This window comes from Narcine bancroftii, chromosome 6, assembly GCF_036971445.1.
Source record: "Narcine bancroftii isolate sNarBan1 chromosome 6, sNarBan1.hap1, whole genome shotgun sequence".
NCBI classification, from domain to species: domain Eukaryota; kingdom Metazoa; phylum Chordata; class Chondrichthyes; order Torpediniformes; family Narcinidae; genus Narcine; species Narcine bancroftii.
The window spans coordinates 167,548,851-167,571,955 of record NC_091474.1 but is presented as its reverse complement, the minus strand read 5'-3'; the positions used below and the strand labels follow the sequence as shown (position 1 = coordinate 167,571,955).

The 23,105-nt window shown below is 40.9% G+C and overlaps 1 protein-coding gene across 23 annotated transcripts in view; it reads right to left on the bottom strand.

The window, feature by feature from the left end:
- The window catches only part of LOC138736714 (XK-related protein 6-like), a 243,587-nt gene that overhangs the window by 33,856 nt on the left and 186,626 nt on the right, over positions 1-23,105 (bottom strand). For 18 of the 23 annotated variants that reach the window (XM_069886664.1, XM_069886661.1, XM_069886659.1 and 15 more), the window contains 2 exons: positions 3,651-3,766; positions 2,825-2,947 (listed from right to left, as the gene is read on the bottom strand). The exons of 2 other annotated variants lie outside the window; for them this stretch is intronic. The gene's annotated coding sequence lies outside the window, so the exon portion shown is untranslated. The remainder of the gene's footprint in view (positions 1-2,824; positions 2,948-3,650; positions 3,767-23,105) is intronic. 3 more of the 23 variants (XM_069886655.1, XM_069886666.1, XM_069886668.1) reach the window with 3 other exon arrangements.

The following is a 23,105-nucleotide window of genomic DNA, read 5'->3' as shown; positions in this document are numbered from 1 at the left end:
TCAGTTTGCAGTTTTAATTGTTACAGGATCTTCTGTATTTTGTGAGAGACGTTTATTCCTATTCTTTCTGTGAAAGTAATACTTCCTGCTTTCACTCCTAAATAGTCTTGTACTAATTTTTAGAAATATTGCTACAAATTCTTGATATCATTATTAAAGATGATTTCTTTTCATATACCTGAGCAAACACTTTATCAGTTGTCAAATCAACCCTCTATTATGTACTCAGTCCTATCTATAAAACCCGTTATCCAGAATTCAAGTAACCGGCAGCATCAAGCAACCGGCAAAAAAATCTCAGGAAATAAATAGTTAGAAAATATAAATGTTTAAAATTGGCGACCCCTAGCGGTTAGTTCGCCAATCATATAACCCAATCTTAAGCGACTGGAAAATTCATTTATCTGGCATCTACCAAAACCCAACGGAGCCGTATACAAGTCGAAAAGTGAATTTATGCAAAACATTGACCCTATTTCTACCTCCTGGAGCAGACCTCAGTACAGAATAGTTTTGTACTATCATTCATTGCACAAGTTTAAATCTCAGGATTACAAGTGTTACTGGATTGTACAGCCTAATAATTAACATGGATGAGATACCAATGAAAAATTCACCTATTCAACGACTTTTGGAAATGCAAATCAAAGACAAGTCTTGAGGAAGGTTTATGAGTAAATAACAATGCTGCCATGCAATTTAATAGCAGCAATACAAAAGACATACAGCATTTAATACATCCCTCTGTCGTACATCAATATACTTTAATTACAATATGATAGTTAACATAATCATTTGATCTTTTCAAGCACTGGACAATTGGCATAACCCACCTATTTCCCCCTGAATATTTTACTGACTCGGCCATCTCAGCACTTGACTTTGGTCCCAAATCCTCATGACCAACCCTCGCCACAAAGTCCTATCATAATTGTATAAATCATAGTTATACAGCAAGGAAACAAGCCTTTCAACACAATAGTCCCTGCTGACAATCAAGCACTTATCTACACTAACCCAACAATGATCCCATTTTATTTTCCTCTATCTTATGCTTCCATCAACTACTCCCAGATACTACCACTCAACTATACACTCAAGTCAACTTACAAAGGTCAGTTCACCTATTAGAGCACTGAGATGTTCCCAGTTCACCTACTAGAGAACTGAGAGGTGGCCAGTTCACCTACTAGAGCACTGGAGGTGGCTAGTTCACCTACTAGAGCACTGAGAGGCGCCCAGTCACTTACTAGAGCCTGAGAGGCGGCAGGTTCACCTACTAGGGCACCGAAAGGCAGCTGGTTCACCTACTAGAGCACTGAGAGGCATCCAGTTCACCTACTAGAGCACCGAGAGATCAGAAAGAGAACATACAAACTCAACCAATAGCTTGGGTTGAATCTGCATCACAGGTGCTGTGACACTTCAGCTCTATTAGCTGTGCCATTATGCCATCATCTGCCAATAGGAATGCCAAACCTTTTATCTATCTTAACCTTGACCTACCATGCACACTCTGCTCAACCTCCATCTTTCTGGACCTGGCATAACCTCACTATTTACTGATTACATCCAATGTCTATCAACCCTTCCCCAGGTAATCCCTGACCCAACTGCTCCACCTACTATTGAACCCAACCGGACCTCTCTATTTGCTGATCAACCCAACTCCTCATCTTGCTGATTCCAGTCAACTGACCCCTCCCCCCACCACTCTCCAATCTATCCTCAACTAAGCTCTCTCCTTCCCACATCATACCCACCACTCAATCTCATCCTTGGAGAAAATTAAACTTTCAACTGAGTTGTCCTATACCCATTCAGTATGTAAGATATCATTCCTCCCATTTGAATTGTGCAATTTTCTCCATTTTCGGTTTTATTTTCCAATTTTGGCTAACCCCTCCCTTCTTGTGCACTGCCTCCAATTCAGCTGCAGACTTCCTATTTTTATCCTTTTTCAAGTACCCACACCCTCTTTCCCCATCACCCACCTAATTCCATTCACCAACTACCCACACACTTCATCCACTGGATCCCTCCCAGATCTAGTTTTATCTGCCCCTCATCTCTCCTTTAACCCTTCCCATGATCACCTTCAGATTCCAGCACTGGTAACCTTCCTGTCCCTGCTTATCACCCTCCAACAACTGGCTTCAGCTTCACCTTCGCTTCCCCACCTGGCTCCCCCCACCTTTTTACCTCCTTCTCTACCCCCACTTGCTTCCATCTCCCAACAGCATCCCTCACCCTGTCACACATGGTTGCAATTGCTGATCATCCTTCATGGCTCTTAGGCGCCTATCTTGCCCTCCCCCTCTCCACTTTATACTGGCTATCTTCCCTCTCCACTCTTAGTCCTAGTGTGGGGTCTAGGCCTGAAACATAATCAATTCCTTCCCCCATCCACCCCTCCCCCCACCATGATAGATGCTGCTAGAAACTACTGCAACAATTCATTTTTGCTCTGGGTTCTAGATCTGCAGACTCTTCCTTGTGAGAATGCATTTCAGCAGTTTCTTTACTGACCAGATTCAATGCAGGTTAGTGTTGGAGCTTCAAATAACAAGGGTTCTGGATAATTGGTGCTTGGTCTGTGAGAAAATAAAAACTATTCTTTTTTAAAAATCAGACCAGCTAAGTGAAAATCCCACAGTTGGTATTTTTTGCTTGTGACACTACCAATGATGTCATTTGAATTAATTTTACCCTTGAAAAGAAGTGCTTGGAGAAGAAAAATCCTCAGACATATTTCCCCCCCAAAAAATAGACTTTCAACAATGCAACAGCATTTATTCTGAAACTCTTGTTCAATGTGTATTACCAGAAAGTGTGAAAAGGATTAAGTATTCTTAATCCCTTTATTGAGTCTCATGGATGTTGCCTGACCTGCGGAGTTCCTTCACCAGCTTATTGTTTGCTCAAGATTCTTGCACCTGCAGTTTCTCTAGTTCAAAAAAAAAGTTGGAGTGGGGAGGGGAGGGTAAAGAAAAAAGAAAAATGTTCAAAGTTCAGATATACGAGGTTATAAACAACTCGTACTGACAAATGGACTGTTCCCCAATTCACACATGCGCATAATGCTCATAATGTTACCTCATGAATGCTAAATAAGTACCTGTTCCACCTAACGTGCAAATTCACCTTATGGACAGACCCAGGTAACGGGACATTCATAGCCTTGGGACTGCCTGTATTAGCAGAGTCCATATATGATACCATGTACAACCCTGAGATTCTTTTTCTTGAGGGCCAGGCAGAATTTCTACTTATTAGTAGTGCAAAAACTGTACTAAAGAAAAGATATGTGTATAAAAGAGAGAAATGTAAACAAAAAAGTGAAAATAAATTGACTGTGCAATACGGAAATTAAACATTCAACAATATATAATGTGCAGAGTTCCTAAATGAGACTTTGATTGAGTTTGTTGTTTAGGAGACTGATGATGGAGGGGTAGCAACTATTCCTGAACCTTGTGTGCAAATCTTGTGGGTCCTATACCTCTTTCTTGATGGTGCAGTGAGAACAGAGCATGTCCTGGGTAAAGTAAATCTTTGACGATTGCTGCTGCTCTCCAAAGGCAGCATTCCATGTACTTTTATCAATAGCCTCTGATATACTGAGCTATTTTTTTGCACTAAAACACTACCTTTTGTCCACTCAGAGGTATTGGTGCCCCCAAACCAGGCTGTGATGCAGCTAGTCAGCACACTTTCCATCACATCTGTAAATGTTTGCCAAGGTTTTCGATGACATACCAAACTCCTGAGAAAAAAAGAGATGCTGATGTACTTTCTTCACAATTACATTATGTATTGAGTCTAGGAAAGGTCCTCCAAAATACTTGGAGTATTGGTAACCTGCCGAAATGACTATTGACCAGTGGCACTCACATCGAAGCCAAATACAAAGTTACTCATTCAACACCATGATCTGACTTAAAATGGCAGATGGTGTTCTCCTTCCACGAGCTGATGACCCGCTGAAGCCTTGTGTAATCCATAAGTATGAGTTGTCTGTAAGTCGGACGTTCTTAACCCAGGGACTTACTGTATATACGCTCTCTGACAAGAAACATGCCTCATACATTAATTGTTGGATTTCACACCAATTGTTCAGTCATCTAATTATCACGCAGTTGATGAGTTCAGGCCACCCAGAAACATCCTTCTGCTTCTCCAGTTGGTGGGACTATTTCCTATTCCTTTTAAAGGTTATTTATTGAATTACATGAGGTTGAACCGTTGATAAAAGTGAAGTGATGCCTATGGTTGATATGGATTATTCATAATGTAAGAGATTGACAAAGTTTAAATGGCAAAAAGAAGCAATTAAATACTTGGGAATAAAAGTTGACAGAAATTTAAATTATTTACTTAAGTTAAATTATTCACCGCTATTAAAAGAGACAAAAGATTTGAAAAGATGGAAAGATCTACCAATAATGTTAAAAGGACAGGTGAATTTGATTTCACCAAAATCACTATGACATGTCCGGGCAGTTGTTGATTTTTTAACACGACTGCAAACAATAGCTTATTTCTATTTTCTCAAGCAGTCCATTTTGCAGAGGACAGTTACCCAAATCTCCTAATTTGTTAATATAGTTATTACAAATAATACACAATTTTTCAATTTTCTTATAATTTTTGCAGAAATGTCAATAAATAATTATCTTCAATAATTATTGTTGACAATATTCTAACAGTCTTTACATCACACTATCTTCATTAAATCTCCCTATATCAATATTCTAGGAGTCAAAAGTAAACAAGTGGACTAATGCCACAAGTGTCTGGGGGCACTGCAACAACAGACTCACGTTTCCACTTGGCAGATTGAACAATACTCAAGGAGTCATAAACAATCTGTTGGAGGAGCTGAGTGTGTTGAGCAGCACCCAGTGGGTGAAAATTGTTGACATTCTGGGTTAGAACCTTCATCAAAACTCGATGAAGGATTCTGGTACAAAATGTTGACAATTCTTCTTCTCTCACTGATGCTGCTTGACCATCTGAGCTTCTCAGTGTGAAATAGTCTGCAGACGTTCCCGTTTAACTCCATTAAACTGCTAACCATTTCAATTCCACACCCCATTTCCACACCGCCATGTCTATCCATGGCCTCATGCACTGCCAAACTGAGGTCATCTGCAAAATGGAGGAACAACACTTAAATTTTATTTGGGCACTGTCCAACCAGATGGCATTAACTGACCTCCAGTTTCTGTTTGGCTCCTTCTCTCTCTCTCTCTCTGCCCACCCCCCCTCCCTCCAGCTCGCCACCCCCTTCCCTCCACTCAGAGAGCTACGTCCTCCCCTACCACCTCAGCTTTTTTCTCCTGCCCACCCTCCCTCCCATATCCATCTATGACCCCTTGGTTCTTGACCTATGCTCCTCCCTCTGTCCATCTTTTTACTCAGGATTCTGTCTGCATTTTGCTCATACCTTGATGAAGGACTCAGCGCTAGACATTGGTAATATATTTTTGCTTCCTACAAATGCTGCATGACCTGCTGAATTTCTCCAGCACTTTGTATATTAACTAAAATCGCAATATCAGCAGACTTTCCTGCTTAACCCCTCTTTAATAGGTTTTCATCAAAATTCATATAGAGATGCACTATTTATTTCTATTAGAATACACAGTATGAGAAAATAGCAATTTAATCCTGTATCAGGAATTCTATCTGCTCCAAAAGACAGTTATGGAATAATGATGCTCATCAGTTGTTTGAGTTTTGATCTAACAATTAAATTAAATTTGGTCGACCTATAAATTCATCTGCACAGTAGGAACACCAAACCTGGGGATCCAGTGCATTTTCATTGCAGTGTACCTGCGAAGCAATGTTCACTTCCAATTATAACAAAGTTTTCTGGTGCATGAATGATTTTTCTTACTTGGTACTGATTGAATAGTGATTATTAGCACACCAACGCAACAATATCCTGACCCATTCTCTCAGTAATGGATGTTGAAGTACTAGGCCCAAGAGGGCACCTGACTACTAAACTCCAATACTGGTGCACTGTGAACAGATGACTGTAAAACAAGTCAGTTCAGATGGAATATGGATCAAACTGGTTGAATTAAAAATAGATGAGGAGCAGATAATATAGTCAAATTTTTAAGTTTGCTAAACAGAATAGAAAGAAACCAGCAGTAGCAGTTGCATTGGATGCAGAAAAAAAATTTGATAGATTGGAATGTGACTTTTTATTTAAGATACCAAATACATTTGGGATTCAAAATGCTTTTGTAAATTGAATAAAAGCATTATATAATCAACCTAAAGCTAAAGTGGTTACAAATAGATAAATATCAAAACCTTTTTTGTTAGTAAGGACATCTAGACAAGGAGGTCCATTGTCATCATTTTTCTTTGCATTAGCAATAGATCCATTGGCAGAAATAATTAGAAGTGATAAAAAAAAATTAATGGTTTTGAGAAAGATAATAAAGAACATAAAATTAATTTGTTTGCAGATGATGTTATAGTATATTTAACAAGACCATAAATATCGTTGAATAAACTAAATGTAAGATTAGCAGAGTATGGATTAGTATCAGGTTATAAAGTCAATGCTGATAAAATTGAAGTGATGCCTCTGGTTGATATGGATTATTCACAAGATAAGAGATTGACAAAGTTTAAATGGCAAAAAGAAGCAATTAAATACTTAGGAATAAAAGTAAATACAAATTTAAATAATTTATTTAAGTTAAATTATTCACCACTATTTAAAAAGATAGAAGAAGATTTGAAAAGACAGAAAGAACAACCAATGACGTTAATAGGATGGGTGAATTGTATTAAGATGAATATGTTTCAATCATTACCCATTTCTGTACCAGAATTTTTTCAGAGTTTGAATAAAAACATATGAGAATTTCTTTGGAAAGATAAAATGTCAAAGGTTGGTCTTGAAAATTTTACCAAATTTTAAAAATTATTATAGAGCAGTCAAATTAAGATTCTTGTCCTGCTAACAAATTGGTGAGAAAACAGCTTGGGTTCAGATTGAAATGACTACCCCAGAGCAAATTTTGTATAAATGGAATAGGGAATTGTTTAAAGGGAAAGTGGGAATACCATTTTTAAAGCATTTATTAAAATATGGAACGGGATCCATATGGAGAGAGGAATCACAAACTATCAATTATCTAAAATGTTGTTAGAACAAAATCAACTTATTCCTTTTACTTTAAATAATTCTTTATGGATTTATATAAATTAAAACTACAATGGGCAAAGATTTAAATATACAAATCAAGAGGAAATATGGTCTAAATTCTGTTGAGAGAGTGTTACAAATGTTAGATACCAAATGGTTAAATGTAATTTTCTTCATCAATTCTATAATACTCCCCATAAATTAAATGGACTTCATTCTAATTATTTGGATTAATTTTTCTGGTGTAATAAGGAAATAGGGACCTTTTTACATTTGGTATGGTCCTGTGTAAAAGTGGAAGAATTCTGGAAGGATTTGAGTGTTTCTTCTTCTTTGGCTTGGCTTCATGGACGAAGATTTATGGAGGGGTAATGTCCACATCAGCTGCAGGCTCGTTTGTGGCTGACAAGTCCGATGCGGGACAGGCAGACACGGTTGCAACGGATGCAAGGGAAAATTGGTTGGTTGGGGTTGGGTGTTGGGTTTTTCCTCCTTTGTCTTTTGTCAGTGAGGTGGGCTCTGCGGTCTTCTTCAAAGGAGGTTGCTGCCCGCCGAACTGTGAGGTGCCAAGATGCACGATTTGAGGCGATATCAGCCCACTGGCGGTGGTTAATGTGGCAGGCACCAAGAGATTTCTTTAGGCAGTCCTTGTACCTCTTCTTTGGTGCACCTCTGTCACGGTGGCCAGTGGAGAGCTCGCCATATAACACGATCTTGGGAAGGCGATGGTCCTCCATTCTGGAGACATAACCTACCCAGCCCACTTGGATCTTCAGCAGCGTGGATTCGATGCTGTCAGCCTCTGCCATCTCGAGTACTTCGATGTTAGGGATGAAGTCGCTCCAATGAATGTTGAGGATGGAGCGGAGACAACGCTGGTGGAAGCGTTCTAGGAGCTGTAGGTGGTGCCGGTAGAGGACCCATGATTTGGAGCCGAACAGGAGTGTGGGTATGACAATGGCTCTGTATACGCTAATCTTTGTGAGGTTTTTCAGTTGCTTGTTTTTCCAGACTCTTTTGTGTAGTCTTCCAAAGGCGCTATTTGCCTTGTCGAGTCTGTTTGAATGTATTATTAAGACAAATTACAAAGATAAAGATACAAAAAGATCCAAGAATATTTTTACTTGGAAATAGAAGTAGATATGAAATTAAAATTGGATAAATATCAAGAAAAACTTTTGAGTTTTGACAGCGAAGAAATGTGTAGCAATAAGGTGGAAAGCAGAGAATCATGTAAAAAATAGATAGATGGCAAATTGAAATGCAAAATTGTATACCTTTAGAAAAAATTATTTACAATCTAAGAAATCAAACTAAGAGATTTTATAAAATTTTGGAACTATTTATGGATTTCGTGAACAAAAGTCTATACACATCCTTCACCTTACCCACTCCTCTCAGTTAATAATTATGAAAAATGGTCAATAAATACAGTATATGTTAATAATATTAAATATATAGATTTTAGTGCTCTTTCCTTTCTATTTTTCTTCCTTTTTTTCTTTCTTTTGGGGAGTTAGGGGGAAGTGGGGTGGGGAGAAAATAGAAAAAATGAATTATATTATTTTGTATTTTTGTTGCAAGCTATTATTTCATTGAATTAATGTTCTGTATTGATGGAAATGATAAATAAAATTTTCAAAAATTAAGTCAGTTCTGATGGAATGCTAAACCCCAATTCCTCATGTACTAGGTACTTAAAATTGCAGCACCCGGGTAGCCCTCCTGGGACCCAGGTACAATTACTGGGTTGTGGGTGCAGGATGCACCTTTCAAATTGCAGCCAGACCTACCTGATAAATTGCAAACCAGTGATTAAAGGTGGGATCCCATTCCTGTGATGACATGGTGAGTGAAATGTCACACAGTCAGTTCCCTTTCTGTTTTAAAGTTCACCTAAATGCCACCCCCCCCCATCAGCCATCTCCCCCCACCAACCTCAGACATCATGCAGCCTCCCCCTGTCAGTCACCCTGCCCCCATCAGTTGCCCACTGTCAGTCCCCCCCCCCCCTCGACATGCCCCTGCCATGAACAGGGGTGGGGGGTTTCTGCCACAACTTGCAGCTCCAGTTTGTGGCGATGGCTCAATTCAATCTTGCTTACCCATAATTCCCCCAGTGCCAGAGTGGTTCCTGTGGTGTGGGGAATATGGATAAGGAAGTCGGCCATTGCTCTGCACTCCCACATTGAGCAGTTACCATGAACCAGAATGGCATTCACGGCAGTAGAACACCGCGAGAGCAACCACTACCCCCACCCCCGCCGTTCGTGGCAATGGTTCACTGTGCCCCCCTCTCACAGCATGAACCACTCCCCCTCCCATTCACAGCAGCAGGATATTGTGCCCCCCCCTCCAATCAAGGCAGCCACCACTCCCCCCCGTTTGTGGTAATGGCACATCGTAGCCCCCCCCTCACCCGATTGCTGCTCCTTCCCCCCCCACCCTATTTGCTGCAGCAGCTGATGTCACCAGAGTAACCAGGTTGGCCATTTCCCTTTTCAGTTCGCAAGAGCAGGATGCCCAAGTAAGTTTTACGGATCTCTTGACACCTCCAAGGTAGATCTGGGATCCAGATGAATTTTGACTGGGTTGACCCAGTTGGACCCTTTCAAATAGTCATGTTGTAATCATGGTTATCTCTTGAGGTCGAGGATGATGTACTTCATTTTGTTGATCTACTTTTGGCCTCTCAAGTAGCTTATAAGTCAACCTTGGTTTTGAAAGATCTTCAGCATTCAGGACAGGTAGTTCTAGATGGCAGATTAGGCTTTGGTTGTACTGCCTCCCTTTCCATTTACTTCTCTTTTCTTCTAGTTCTGCACATCTGTTGGTTTTGAAAGTTGCAGTTTTTTCTTGGATGATGTTTTGCCAGAGTTTCCTGTCCTTGCCATTGATTTTACCATTATTGCATTCCAAGAAGGTCACGATACTTCACAAATCAATGGCAAGGAAACCACAGCAATTGAACTGATGGATTTGTTGCAGCCTTCGTCCGCCTTCACAGTTGTTGACTTTGAAGTAAATTTTTCCACTTTTCACCACTGATGTCTTGGTTGGATTGTTTTTTTGACAGGGACCTCACCCTCAATCTTATCATCATGAGTAGCCCCACCAGTAGCACAGCTCCAGACGCCATCAATCTTATGATCTCAGGACCCCACAAACTTCTCCACCATAACAAGGTGACAATACACAGAGATTGTCATGTACCTAGGTCATGTACCGAACAAATTACCTGGTTAATTCCATTTTACATGGCAAACTGAAAGGGTCTACTGTAAGCCTTTCATTGACACAAGCCTGGTGGAAAGAAAAATGCTTGTGCTCTCTACCAGGAGGCAAAATGAAGCCCTTGTGGCAAGGAATGGCAGCAGAAGTCATAGCCAATGGTGAGAGATAGGAGAAGTGAAGGAAAGCAGTTCCACGTTGTCACATTTAGTCAAGGAAAATATTCTAACTCAAGCTGTCAAATGCAGCCTTGCAGGACATGTATTGTTGCCCTATTGACTAGTCATAGCTCACACAGATCATAATTCACACACACACACACACACACACACACACACACACACACACACACACAGAGTTATCATCTTTCCTTATACAGGGAGACTAGTACTCTAGATAGAACTTTCATTTTCAGGAAAAAAGTGGTGCAAAAAATTTTACTGGAATTGTTGGGCTTGGCTTGTAAGAAGAAATTGGAGTTGATAGATGAGAACATTTTTCATTGAGTGTAAGAGTCAGAGGGGCAACCTCATAGAGATGTATTAAAATGATAAGGGATATCTTTTCCCCCAGAGTAGAAAAGGCTAAAACCAAAAGGCATAGGTTTAAGGAAAGGGGAAAAAAAGATTTAAAAGTGGCCTAATGGGCAACTTTGTCACACAGGGAGCATATATAGAATGAGCTACCCGAGGAAGTGCTGGAGATTCAACTCTTTGGCTTTTCTAAACCAACTCTGATGTGTCTTTTTCTTTCTCCTTATATCCTGCATATTGTCATGGTTCCCTCTCATCTTTGCTTCTCTCCTATATTCATGCAAGTGAAGTTTCTTTGGTGTAAGTACAACATAGTACATTTGGCTTTTGATTTTTAAACTGTTTATTCTTAATGCAAATATATTAGTTGGGCATTGTACGATTAAGTCTCAAGCAACAGGAAAATACACTTATCCAGCATCTACCAATCCCCATAGGTGCTGGATACCAGGGGTTTTACTGTATTATTATGTGACAATAAAAGGAACATTTGAATCTCAGAGTTCTGCAATCACACACCATTTAGGTATAGACACAGACAGGGATAGGAATTATACTATGCTACTACATTCATCAAGGATGGCCCATTATGTAACAAATATGACAGGAGGTTCTATGCCAATACCATTCTCAAACACAGTGGATTCCATACAGATGAATGCAAGAAGATGGGCTAGTGTTTCTGTAACTTCTCCAACTACAATTGGTGAGTAGATATTTTCACATAGCATCCTTCCATGCTCCCTGACATTGGTACAATCAATGGCATTCACACCATATAATATTAAGCAGTAGGCACGTGCACTGGGAACAGCAAAGTCTATTAGCCCTCTAAACCAGCCATTCTCAACCTTTCCTTTTGTCTATGGCCGCCTCAGGAGTCTGCTCAAAGTTTATTGGCCCCCTTGATTTCTTCCATACATCTCTCCTTCCGGAGAGTGGAGTGGACTTGACAGGCCAAATGGCCAACATCTACTCCTATATCTTATGGCTCTATGGTCCACCAACTACATAAATAACATTTAAAATATTTTATGATTTCAGCCCATGGCTTCCCTTAAATATGCTATGATCCCTGATAAGAATGGTTGCTGTAAACACTCCTTTTTTGTTGCAAAACTTTTTGTCCCTGCACAGAACTTAACAATTCTTTAAACAAACTGTGGAACTCCATATATGACTGCAACATCTGGAAATGTTGCAAATTAACAAAATATGGTTTATACATGTAAATTGAGATATATCACACCTGATCAATATCTGCCTTATTAATCTTCTCCTGAACAGAGGAAAATTAACAAACAAATCAAGTCCAATCATGTGTCCCCAGCTGACTAATAACTTGCTCACTGATTGGAACCACACAGTTTCACACCTTATCTCAATTTGAATCAGATGGAAATGCAGAAGCTGAATACCAAAGGAAAGTTGAATGTGCCATCCTTCATATAACACTGCAATTCGGTCACTGGAGAAATGAAAGCAAGACCCATTAAGAGGATGAAACATTCAGATCCTAACAATGAATTCCTTATAAAGTGCAAGAGGACAAGCAGATAATGGAAGCCTCGTAAGTGCTGGGCAACAACAATCTTCAAGAAAAGAATGTGGAGCCCTTCAGTGGAATCATCTAGGGTGAGTGCTCCACTATTATTTTAAACTTCAAAACATTAATTGGATGTTCCATTTCAAGTTTATCATTTGCAAGAATAGTGGGAGACACCAGGTGCTCAGCAAAAAAACAAAACATAGCTTACATCCTCATCTTACACCCTAAACCTTAATACACAGGATTACAATTATTCACCAATTCTAAAATAACAGCACTTTCCACTCTTCCAGCTTCAACTTCTAAAAACATCATAGGAATATCACCATCTTCAAGTGCTCTACAAGAGGCATATCACTTTGACTTCAACATACATTGTGAAAGATGATGAGGCTTTCGATGTGGTGGCCAGTTGGTTAATTCTCAGATGAAGCTTATTGATTATCAAGATAAGCTAATAATAGAAACAGTGCACTTTACAGAAGTATTGACTTGGAAGTAATATGATTCCAGTCCATAAGGCATTAGAGGGAATGGACTGTGTTCCAGCGATGGTTAGTTTTAATAAAATGTATAAACGAAAACCAACGGTTGAATTTTAAGTTGCTTAAGGCCAAATCCAGGTTAAATTCCAGGAGGTGATCCTTACCTCAAAGAATAGTGGAACACTGGAACAGGCTGCAGTGGTGCCAATTCTCTGAGTTCCTTTCAAAGAAAGCCATATCGGTTCTGTCTGTAATGGACAGACCTCTTCCAAAAATAGGCATTTTAGGGAATCCACAGTCACATTCACTTGTTTATGTTTCTACTCTTGGATGTGATGGAAAATAATTTCTTAGGTACCTATCACTCACATTGGTCTGTACATTCTCATCTCTCCCTGGAGATCACATGCTTTTGAATGGTTGTATATATGGTGATGCACAAGGTATTACAATTGTTTGGGAGTCTGAATAGGTCAAATGGCCTCCACATGTATCAACTTGCTTCATTGTTCCTTCACCAAAACTCTTCTCACAACTGTTTGCTCCTATTTTAAGATTCCCTTAAAATATACCTCCATAACCAAGCCATTGGTCAATTATTTAGCCCAGTTTATTCTGGTGATACTTTATGCATGGATTACAGTTGAGATGTGTTAGAAATGCAAGTTATTATTAATACTGCAAGAACCACAAAAGTTCAAGGGAAAGATAACAAGTGTGAAGTAACGGGAGGTGTTCCAACTTTAATCACACACCCCATAAAAATTAGATGACAGGAATAACCACTAGAGAGCAACTAAAACCTGAGGTACCATACCACAGAATTAATTCACCACTTTTAGCAGTTAAAGGATGATTAAGATTCCATTTTATCTCAATATGTCCCCAAGCACTACATTAACTGGATATTTTTGTTTAAAATATTTGTTAAAGGGATCAAGGAGTCTCAAGTTGGTGCAAGAAAGTGAAACTGAGCTAAAGGGTGCTGAATCACTCTACTGAGTAGTGGAGCAGATGCCAATCACCTGATCCAGTTTACCTTTACTCTACTTACATATTTTTAAAATAAATTCATTATGGTCATCCTTCACCAACAATTTCTGACCAACAGCCATGAGATGAACAGCTAATTAATCACTTTTGTGTTTATGTTTGAAGGAAGACTGTCGTCCACCACAAGAATAAAATGGTGACTGAGCGAACAGCGGAACAATCTGAATTACTTCAATCATATTGTAGAATACTTAACATTGACAAGATTTGTTGACTGGACTTTGAATTTCTTTTTTACAAACCCTTCCTTATTTCACTTGCTCTCTTTTCTGTTTCAATTCTCTGTGAGGCCATGTACTTACAATCTTCCAACGGGAACATTAATAGTTGGACCCAACTGCTAATTTATCAAACCACTTCTGTATTAGGAGGTGAGAAGGACCATTTGAATCAGAGTGCTGAGCTCTTCACAGAGATTATCGATTCATCAAGGTAAACAGCCCTTAAGACCAACTCGTTCATGTCAACAAAGAGACTATTTAAGCTAATCGCATTTGGCCCATATCCTTCTGAACCTTTCCAAACCCCTGATCAAAGGTCTTTTAAACATTGTACATATACCATCGAGTCCATATGCTGACAATCCATCACTCATTTAAATCTACATTAATTCCACTTTTTATTTCCTTCACATTCTCACCAACACCTCCCTACCACTCATCCTCACACAGGGTCCAATTAAGCTACCATTCTATACACCTCAGGGATGTAGGATAAAACCAGGACACCCAGAGGAAATCCAAGCAGTCACAGAGAGGAAATGCAAACTCCACACAGACAGAACCCAAGGTCAGGATTGATCCTGATCTCTGCACAGTGAGGCAGTGGCTATACTAACTGCAGTACAGTGCTGCCCTTGAACACTATGCCTCCCCAAATGTAACTATCAATCCAAACTCATATAAAGTTATCTACATATCTAGAGTTAGCTTCGAGACTCATTCCATGCATACATATCAAGTGGATTCTGGATATTGAGCTTGTGGGATACAGTAAATGATAATAATAGGTTTTAACATTCAGGCTTATATAATTTTCTTTTTGTCCACATAATATGGAATCCTAATCATTCATTTTATATGATGACTTGCCTTGAAAATTTTACATCACTGAAAGTTTTGGGGTAAAATCTAGTGAAAGTGTATGTAGGGGAACTATTTCACTCAATACATTGCAGATATTTCTTTAAGGCACCAAGAGAAGCATTGATATTTGTAACATCAAGGAAAGAATTAGGTGTTCCAGAAACACATATATTGTATTGCAAAATTTTTAACAACTTGAACATGAATGTCAACAGCTGTTGCATCTCTTGAACTAGCAAAGGCTTCTTTTATATCATTATAAGAGCCAAGAATCATATTACACCTGACACCAATTGATCTAGAAGCTTCCTAAGGAGTAAACCTATTTGAATGTTGTAAGAGGTGGGAGATGAACAGCAGGAAGCCTTTAAAAATAGCTTTAAGGCAGTATTTTGAATCTAGTTTGATGGAAAATACAGAAGGTTCCTGCAGCTTCCAGTTCCTTATATACTTTCTTTGTACAGTGACAATGAATTTTGATTCCTATCATACATCAGGTTACTCCAATGTAATTGATCCCACAATTAATATTCTCTTATTGTCAGCTACATTACATCAGTGTAACAAACTTGCATTATTTTATCTACTTTTCATGTCTGTCTTTGAAAACTTTGAGTCAGCATTCACAGAAAACAAAAGCAATTGAACATTTTGGGTTTAAACTTGGCCCATATGTTTTGTTTCAAAGTGGTCACAGTGTCATCAAGACATGTAGCATAGAACCAGCTCTTTGGCCCAATTTGTTCATGCTGACCAAGTTGGCATTCAGGGCTGGTTCCATTTTCCTGCATTCAGTCTATACCCACTTATATTCCAGATAAGGACTACCTCTGAGTGAAAAAGTGACCCCCAGGTCCTTCTTAAATCTCTCACCTTAAACATGCCATCTAGTTCTAGAGTCACCTACTCTGGGAAAAAGACTATCAGTATTCACTTTATCCATGCCCCTCATAACTTTACAAACCTCTGCAAAATCATCCTCGGCCTTTTATAGAATAAAGACCAAGGCTATCAACCTCTTCCTATAAGTCAGGCCCTAAAGTTCCCGTAACATCCTGGTAAATATTTTCTGCACCCTTTCTAACTTATAACAACCAGTGTGATACACACAGTACTCAAGTGTGATCTCAAAAGTTACTTTTATTTCTGTACCATGGTGCCCCAATTTTTGGATTTAATTGAATAAAACATGAAAGTCTGCAGTTTGAAATAAAAACACAATGCTGGAGAAACTCAGCAGGTCAAACAGCTATTACTCCCCTTCCCCCCCCCCCCATTTTTCTCTTGTCGCCTCCCTCCCTTTCCCTTATCCACCTATTACCTCTTGCCTGCAGGCCCGTGCTCCTCCCGCCACCCCCTATCATTTTATTCAGGGACTTGCCTACACTTTGCTCATACCTTATAGGGGTCAAGCCCAAAACATTGGTTATGTATCTTTATCTTTGCTATATAAAGTGCACTGTTTCACCTACTGAGTTTGAATATGCAGGATGGAGTTCATTTTCAATGTATTATGTTCAAAAAATATTTTAACTTAAGCTTTCAGTCATAATTTCTTGTATAATTTGTTTTCCACCACCTTTTCCATAGACAAGCTGTGACATTAATCAAATGTCTGAACCTTCACTGAAGGCTGCAGTCATAAAAGGTAAAGGTTCCATTAACACATTTAGAAATGTAATATACATGAAATTCTTTAACTTTTGTCTACTGTAAGGCAGATAGAGAGTCACCACTTTGTCCAGTGCCCCTCACAGAAACCTGCAGCACGTGGTATTCCTAGGTAGTCTCCCCTCCAAGTACTGTCCCATCCTGAGCCTGCTTAGCTTCCAAGATCAGACAATCTCAGGCAGATTTAGGCTATTAGGTGCTGTTATTATTTTGCCCAATTATTAACTTAAGCCCAATGGCCCTGTTTCTGACCATTTTTTCTCATGTATGTATATGGACTCCTGCTGGGACAACATTTTTTGTTGGATAAGGTAAAGTTCTTGACTTATTTTGAACCCCATTGTTTATCTCTGTATCTGCCCTCTCCAGTGTGACTTCCAATGTTATTTGCTTTTAAAATAATGTTTCTTACATATTCACAGGCTTTACTCACCTTGAATTTGGTGGATCTGAGCTAGTAATGGAGGACCGGTGAGCTGAAATTGACACTTCCAAGTGAAATTCAACAATGCTGTTTTGTGAACCTCACATCCTTTCATGTTGGGCGATGTGCTACTGTGGATACTTCCTGTGGGAGTTTATAATGGAAAAACAGAGCCTGGGAACTGACAATCCCCCAAATATCTGGGGACAATTTCCTGATGGATGCTGACATCCAGAAATGAGTACAATATTGCTGTACTCTGAGTTAAACCAATCTTTGTCAGCCCTGCTGCCTGCTTGTGCAAAGAAAAGAAGGAAAAGAGAAAATCTCTTGGAAAAAATATGTAGATGAATGCTGTTTGGCTTCCTGAGACTTTGCACTATATTAAATATCTTGATATCAAGTGTTAATAATATGTCAAAACATGCATTCCTCCCAATTTTCAAGAATACAAATATTGGGAATGACCCATCACCTTTGGCTTGGCAAAAACAGCTTTTACATTTGAATCAACATCTTTCTTATTGTCATTGATACAATATATAAATATATTTGCAATGGAACAGAATGTGTGGGAGAACTGTGTGGTTGATAATAACAATCCATCTGGGTGTTACAATTCTGTTTGGTCATTTGAGTGCAAATATGATAAATTATTTTCTTTCACCCACTAGAGGGTGCACATGTATTTAAAATTTGATGTTCAACTCAAATTTCAGATTTGTTGTCAGAGTACATGACATTACATACAACTCTGAGATTCTTTTTCTAGCAGGCAAGGCAGAATTACCACTTATTGGTAGTGTGCAAAAAAACTGTACACAATGTACATATGTAAACAAATCAAGAAATGAAAACAAATAACTGTCCAATACACAAAGAAAACACAAACAAACAATAAAATGCAAGAGTCCTTCAATGAGTCCCTGTTAATAGGACCATGACGCTGCCTGGTCTAGGGGCAATTAGCAGGGTCGGCAGGCCTGTTTTGGTTGGTTGAGGGGTCCCCTGCATTTACCAGGTCTCAGACAGAAACCATGTTCTGCCGCTCATCCTGGTACTTCACGTAAGCATACTGGGGGTTTGTGTGGAGGAGGTGGACCTTCCCAACCAGAGGGTCAGTCTTGTGACTTCTGATATGCCTCCAGAGCAGGACAGGCCCAGGGGTCATCAGCTAGGATGGCAGTGTGATTCCTGACATCAACTTCCTGGGGAAGGAAAAGAGCCTTTCATGCGGGGTAGCATTAGTAGTGGTAGAGAGAGGGACTGGTAGCATGGAGCGCCTCAGGGAAGATCTCTTGCCACTGGGAGATGGGCAGGCTTTTCGGCCTGAGGGCTAGGAGGATTGCCTCCCAAACAGTGGCATTTTCCCTTTCTATCTGGCTGTTCCCTCGGGGGTTATAGCTCGTGGTCCTGCTCGTGGCAATGCCCTTGGCCAGCAGGTACTGACTCACCTCCTCACTCATAATCGAGGATCCCCAGTCACTATGGATATAGCAGGGGATTTGAACAAAGTGAATATGCTCCGCCGTGACTTTATAACTGTGGCCGTTGCCAAGTCTGGACAGGGGATGGTGAATAGGAAGTGTGAGTATTCATCAATAATGTTGAGGAAATAAACATTCCTGTTGATAAAGGGGAGGGGGCCATTGAAGTCCAAGCTCAGGCAGCTCTGGGCCAATTCCCTGATATCCTCAACCAAATAAGAGAGGTTGTGAACTCTAATGGTGGTAGAGCCTGGTGATCCCAGGGTGGCAGAGGCTGTTGTGGAGGGCTTGGCGGTGGTCCAAATGTGTGTTGGCGCATGTCCCTCAGGACAGGGCATCAGGAGGCTCGTTGAGCTTCCCAGGCCAGAACAAGATCTCATAGATGTAGGTAGATAGCTCAATTCTCCACCTCAGGATTTAGTCATTCTTCATTTTTCCCCGCTGTTTGTTAATGAACATAAAGGTAACTGCACATTAGTCAGTCAGCAGGGTGAATGGTTTGCCTCCAGTAGCGCACAGCTTTCACTATGACCTGGTCCTCCTTCTCAATGGCTGAGTGGCAGAGTTCAGGGCTCTGGAGGGCCTGGGGAAAAAAAAATGCCACAGGCCTGCCCGACTGATTGAGCAGGGGAGTCAGAGCAAAGTTGGACGCATCACTCTCCAGCTGGAAAGGGATGGGTTCATCCACAGCGTGCATTGCTGCCTTGCTGATGTCGCCTTTGATGAGTGCGAACACCACTTGGGAGGGAAAAGTGTTTGTTTCCACCAGGGGCAAGCTTGGTCTGTATAATTAGGGGCCCACTGGACATAGTAGGAAAATAAGCCCAAGCATCTTTTCAGGGTCTTGAGGTTATGGGGCAATGTGAGCTCCAGCCGGGGTGTACATAGTGAGGGTCGGGCCCAATTATGCCATTTTCCATCACACAACCAAGAATGGCCAGCCATGAAGTGGTGAATCTGCTCTTCTTTTGGTTATGTTAGGTTGAGGCTTTTGGCCTTCTGGAAAAGTTTCTGTAGATTAGCATCATGATCCTGCTGGTCATGGCCGCAGATGATCACATCGCCCAGATAGGGGAATATGGCCTTTATCCTGTAGTCATCCACAATCCGGTCCATCTTCCTCTGGAAGGCAGAGACCCTATTGGTGACCCCGAAGAGGACCTGGAGGAAGTGGTAGAGATGGCCATCTGCTTCAAAGGCAGTGTATGGGCTGTTTGCCAGGCAGATTGGGAATTGGTGGTAATGATTGCGAAGACCCGGTACTGGGTGATTTCTTTCACCATGTTGGTGAAGCGGAGGAGGGGGTAGGCATCCAGCTGGGTAAATTGGTTTATGGTCAAACTATAGATGATGACCATGCAGTGTTTCTCTCTGCTCTTAACTACTACCACCTGTGCCCTCCAGGGGCTGGTGCTGGGTTCTATGATCCCTTCAGCCAGAAGTCATTTAACTTCTACTTTAATGAAGGCTCTGTCCCTGGGACTGTCTCATCTACTCTTGGTGGTGAGGTTCTTGAACAGGGGCGGTGGATAGACTGCAGTTTGTGTTCAGAGGTGGGAGGGTGGTTTAAAAATTGATAGTTGTGGACCATGGGGGGGGGGGTGTGGAGTGGCCTTTTGAATTGCATTTGGATGCTTTTGAGCTGGCAGTGGAAGTCCAGTCCCAATATGACTGGTGTGCAGAGCTGTGGCATGATAAGGAGCTTAAAATTCTTGAACTCAGTGCCACACATGGTCAATGGCATGGTGCAGCTACCATGGATCTCTGCCGAGTGGGATTTGGAGGTGAGGGCGACTTTACACTTTGCTGGAGTTACCATGAGGGAGTAATGCTGCACTGTGTCCAGGTGAACGAAGCTCTCCATGCTCCCAGTATTGAATAGGCAGTTTGTGGCACAACCAGTTACCTCGATGTCCATCACGACCCTGGCTAGTTGATGTGGGCTGTCCTGGTCCAGGGTAATCGAGGTCAACGTCTGGTCACTGTCTGAATTGTTGCTGTAGTACTGGTTTGGGGGAACCCGCCAAGATAACTGCCCCCATGCCGTGCATGCCCCGTTGCTCCTTGCCACCAGAAGTGGTGCTGTCCTGGTTTGCTGCCCCCATGGTCTTGCTGAACTGTTTCCTGTGACCAGATGTGATACCAGAGGTGAAGCCAGAAGTGGCGCAGTCAAAGATGGCAACATCTGCCAGCCATACGTGGCGCTGCTGGAGGAAGGTTGTCCCTTCTTCCCGCAGGTGGAACATGTGGTATTTCGGGCCAGGCAGCTCTTATGGGGATGTTTCATGTGGCCACAGATATAGCTCTTTGGGTGCTCAATGGCAGTGGCGGTGACCTGCAACCTTTCATCCCCAAATGGCGGCGCCTATGCTCCCCATGTGGTGACTACATTTCCAGAGAAGACCTGTGCATTCAGCTGCACTGTTTTGAGCACTTTTACCAGGTTGACAACTTCTTGCAAGCTTCAATCGCTCTTTTCTATGAGTCTCTGTCTGATACGATCAGATTTGAATCCAGCCACTCATACATCACGTATCAGTTCCTCTAAGCAGACAGTAGTAGAGACATCTCTGCAGCCGCAGCCTCGCCCCAGCTTCCACAGGACCCACATGTACTCATCCACTGACTCACCAGGCGCTTGTCCACGACTGCTCAGAAGTTATCTGGCATAGATAACATTTGTTGGAGTCCGATACTGTTGCTGCAGGTGCTCCATTGCAGCTGATAAGTGTTGTAGTCCCTGATCATCTGAAAAATGCAGTGGCCGACCTGAGCGAAGAGTAGATTTCGTTTGTCTTCCTCACTTTGCATGTCGTGAGTCTCACAAAGGCATTGATCAAATTTGATGGAGGCCTCCGGATCTTTAGGGTTGGTGTCCAGTTTATCCACCCGTATTGCCTTGTCCATGGCTTAAAATTTATAGTGATTAAATTGTAACACTATTGATCAACCACGTTAGATGGAGAGTTGTAATTAATAGGCTTTAATCACCTTAATACTCAGTTCCACTCTTCTACCTGCCAGATTCTTTGCATGGTTACGCATTCAATTGCAGATGAAACATTTCTGCCAATTGCTTTTCTTCCATTCCAAAGCTCCACAAGAGCCTCACATAAAATCTACAGCACATACTTCACCTTTGCAACAAAATCCTAAGCTAAGACATGACTAGCTCTCTCAGCTGTCCAGCCATTTGTTCAGCATCCAGTCTTAAATGAAGTTTAACTTTCTCCAGGTAAATAGTAGGAAGAGCGAAACCATCATCTTTGGCCCCAACAAAAGCTCCCCCTCAAAACTAGTTTGTGGCTAATTTAGATTTTCATAATTGCATCTGTCATTTGACTCATAATTCTCCTCATTATCCTCATAAGAAGCATCTGCCCTTGTAATAGTACACATCACCACTCACACCTCGGCTCACCTTCCAGACACAGTTATTCCAATGGCCTTCTTCCTCTCCCATCCTCCATGCCAAGATCCCTCTGAACACATCTCATCCTTCTCCGCTGTCTTGTTCTCATCAACCCATATGGCCTTCCAATTCTACAGCAGTTTAAATAATCCAATTTTATCCATGTTTTTTTTTCATAGTTTGTACAAGCTCTTCCAATATTCTGACCTTCATTAGATCTGTTTCTCTTACATCTTCTCTTCTGCATACGCTTCCCTTTACCTCACCATTGATGTTATTATGTTCAGCTACTTCCTTCCCTGTTTTTTTTTTCACTATCTGCTTGCTACTCACTCATTGTGTAGAACCTTCTTGAAGTCCATATTTTGAGTGTTTAGTAATTCCTTTATATCATTCTTTCGATGGAGGGTCCGGATGTTTTTATATATGAACAATCCATATAAATATAGACACAAGAGACTGCAGATGGTGGAATCTGGAGCAAAATCCACTAGAGATACTCAGCAAGTTGAACAGCCTCACAAAGAATTGTTAATGTTTCTGGATGAGGCCCTGAATCAAGGACTGAGAGTAGAGAAGGAAGATGGCCAGTATAAAGAGGAGATGGGGTGGGGTGAGACCGGGCCACAGGTGATAGATGGACTGAGGAAGGATGAAGATTGACAGGAAGATGGATCCAAGTTGGGGGAGGAGAGGGATAATTTGGAGAAGAATGAAAGGAAGTCTGCGTCATCTGGAAAACCCCAGAAATTTCAATACAAAATGGTCCAATCTTCCTGATCCATTTTCCTATTCTACTCACTTATTCTTATTCCCTGATATACTTTAACACTTAAGACAGCTTCCCACTTTTCTTTTGTACTTAACTAGGAAAGCCTCACGTCTACTTTATTTGTCCTTTTGACTCCACATTCCGTACATACTTGAGTTCAGTGTGTGGAAGATCTGCATTATCAGTGGTACCTTTCGTAATATTAAACCAAAGACTCAGACAA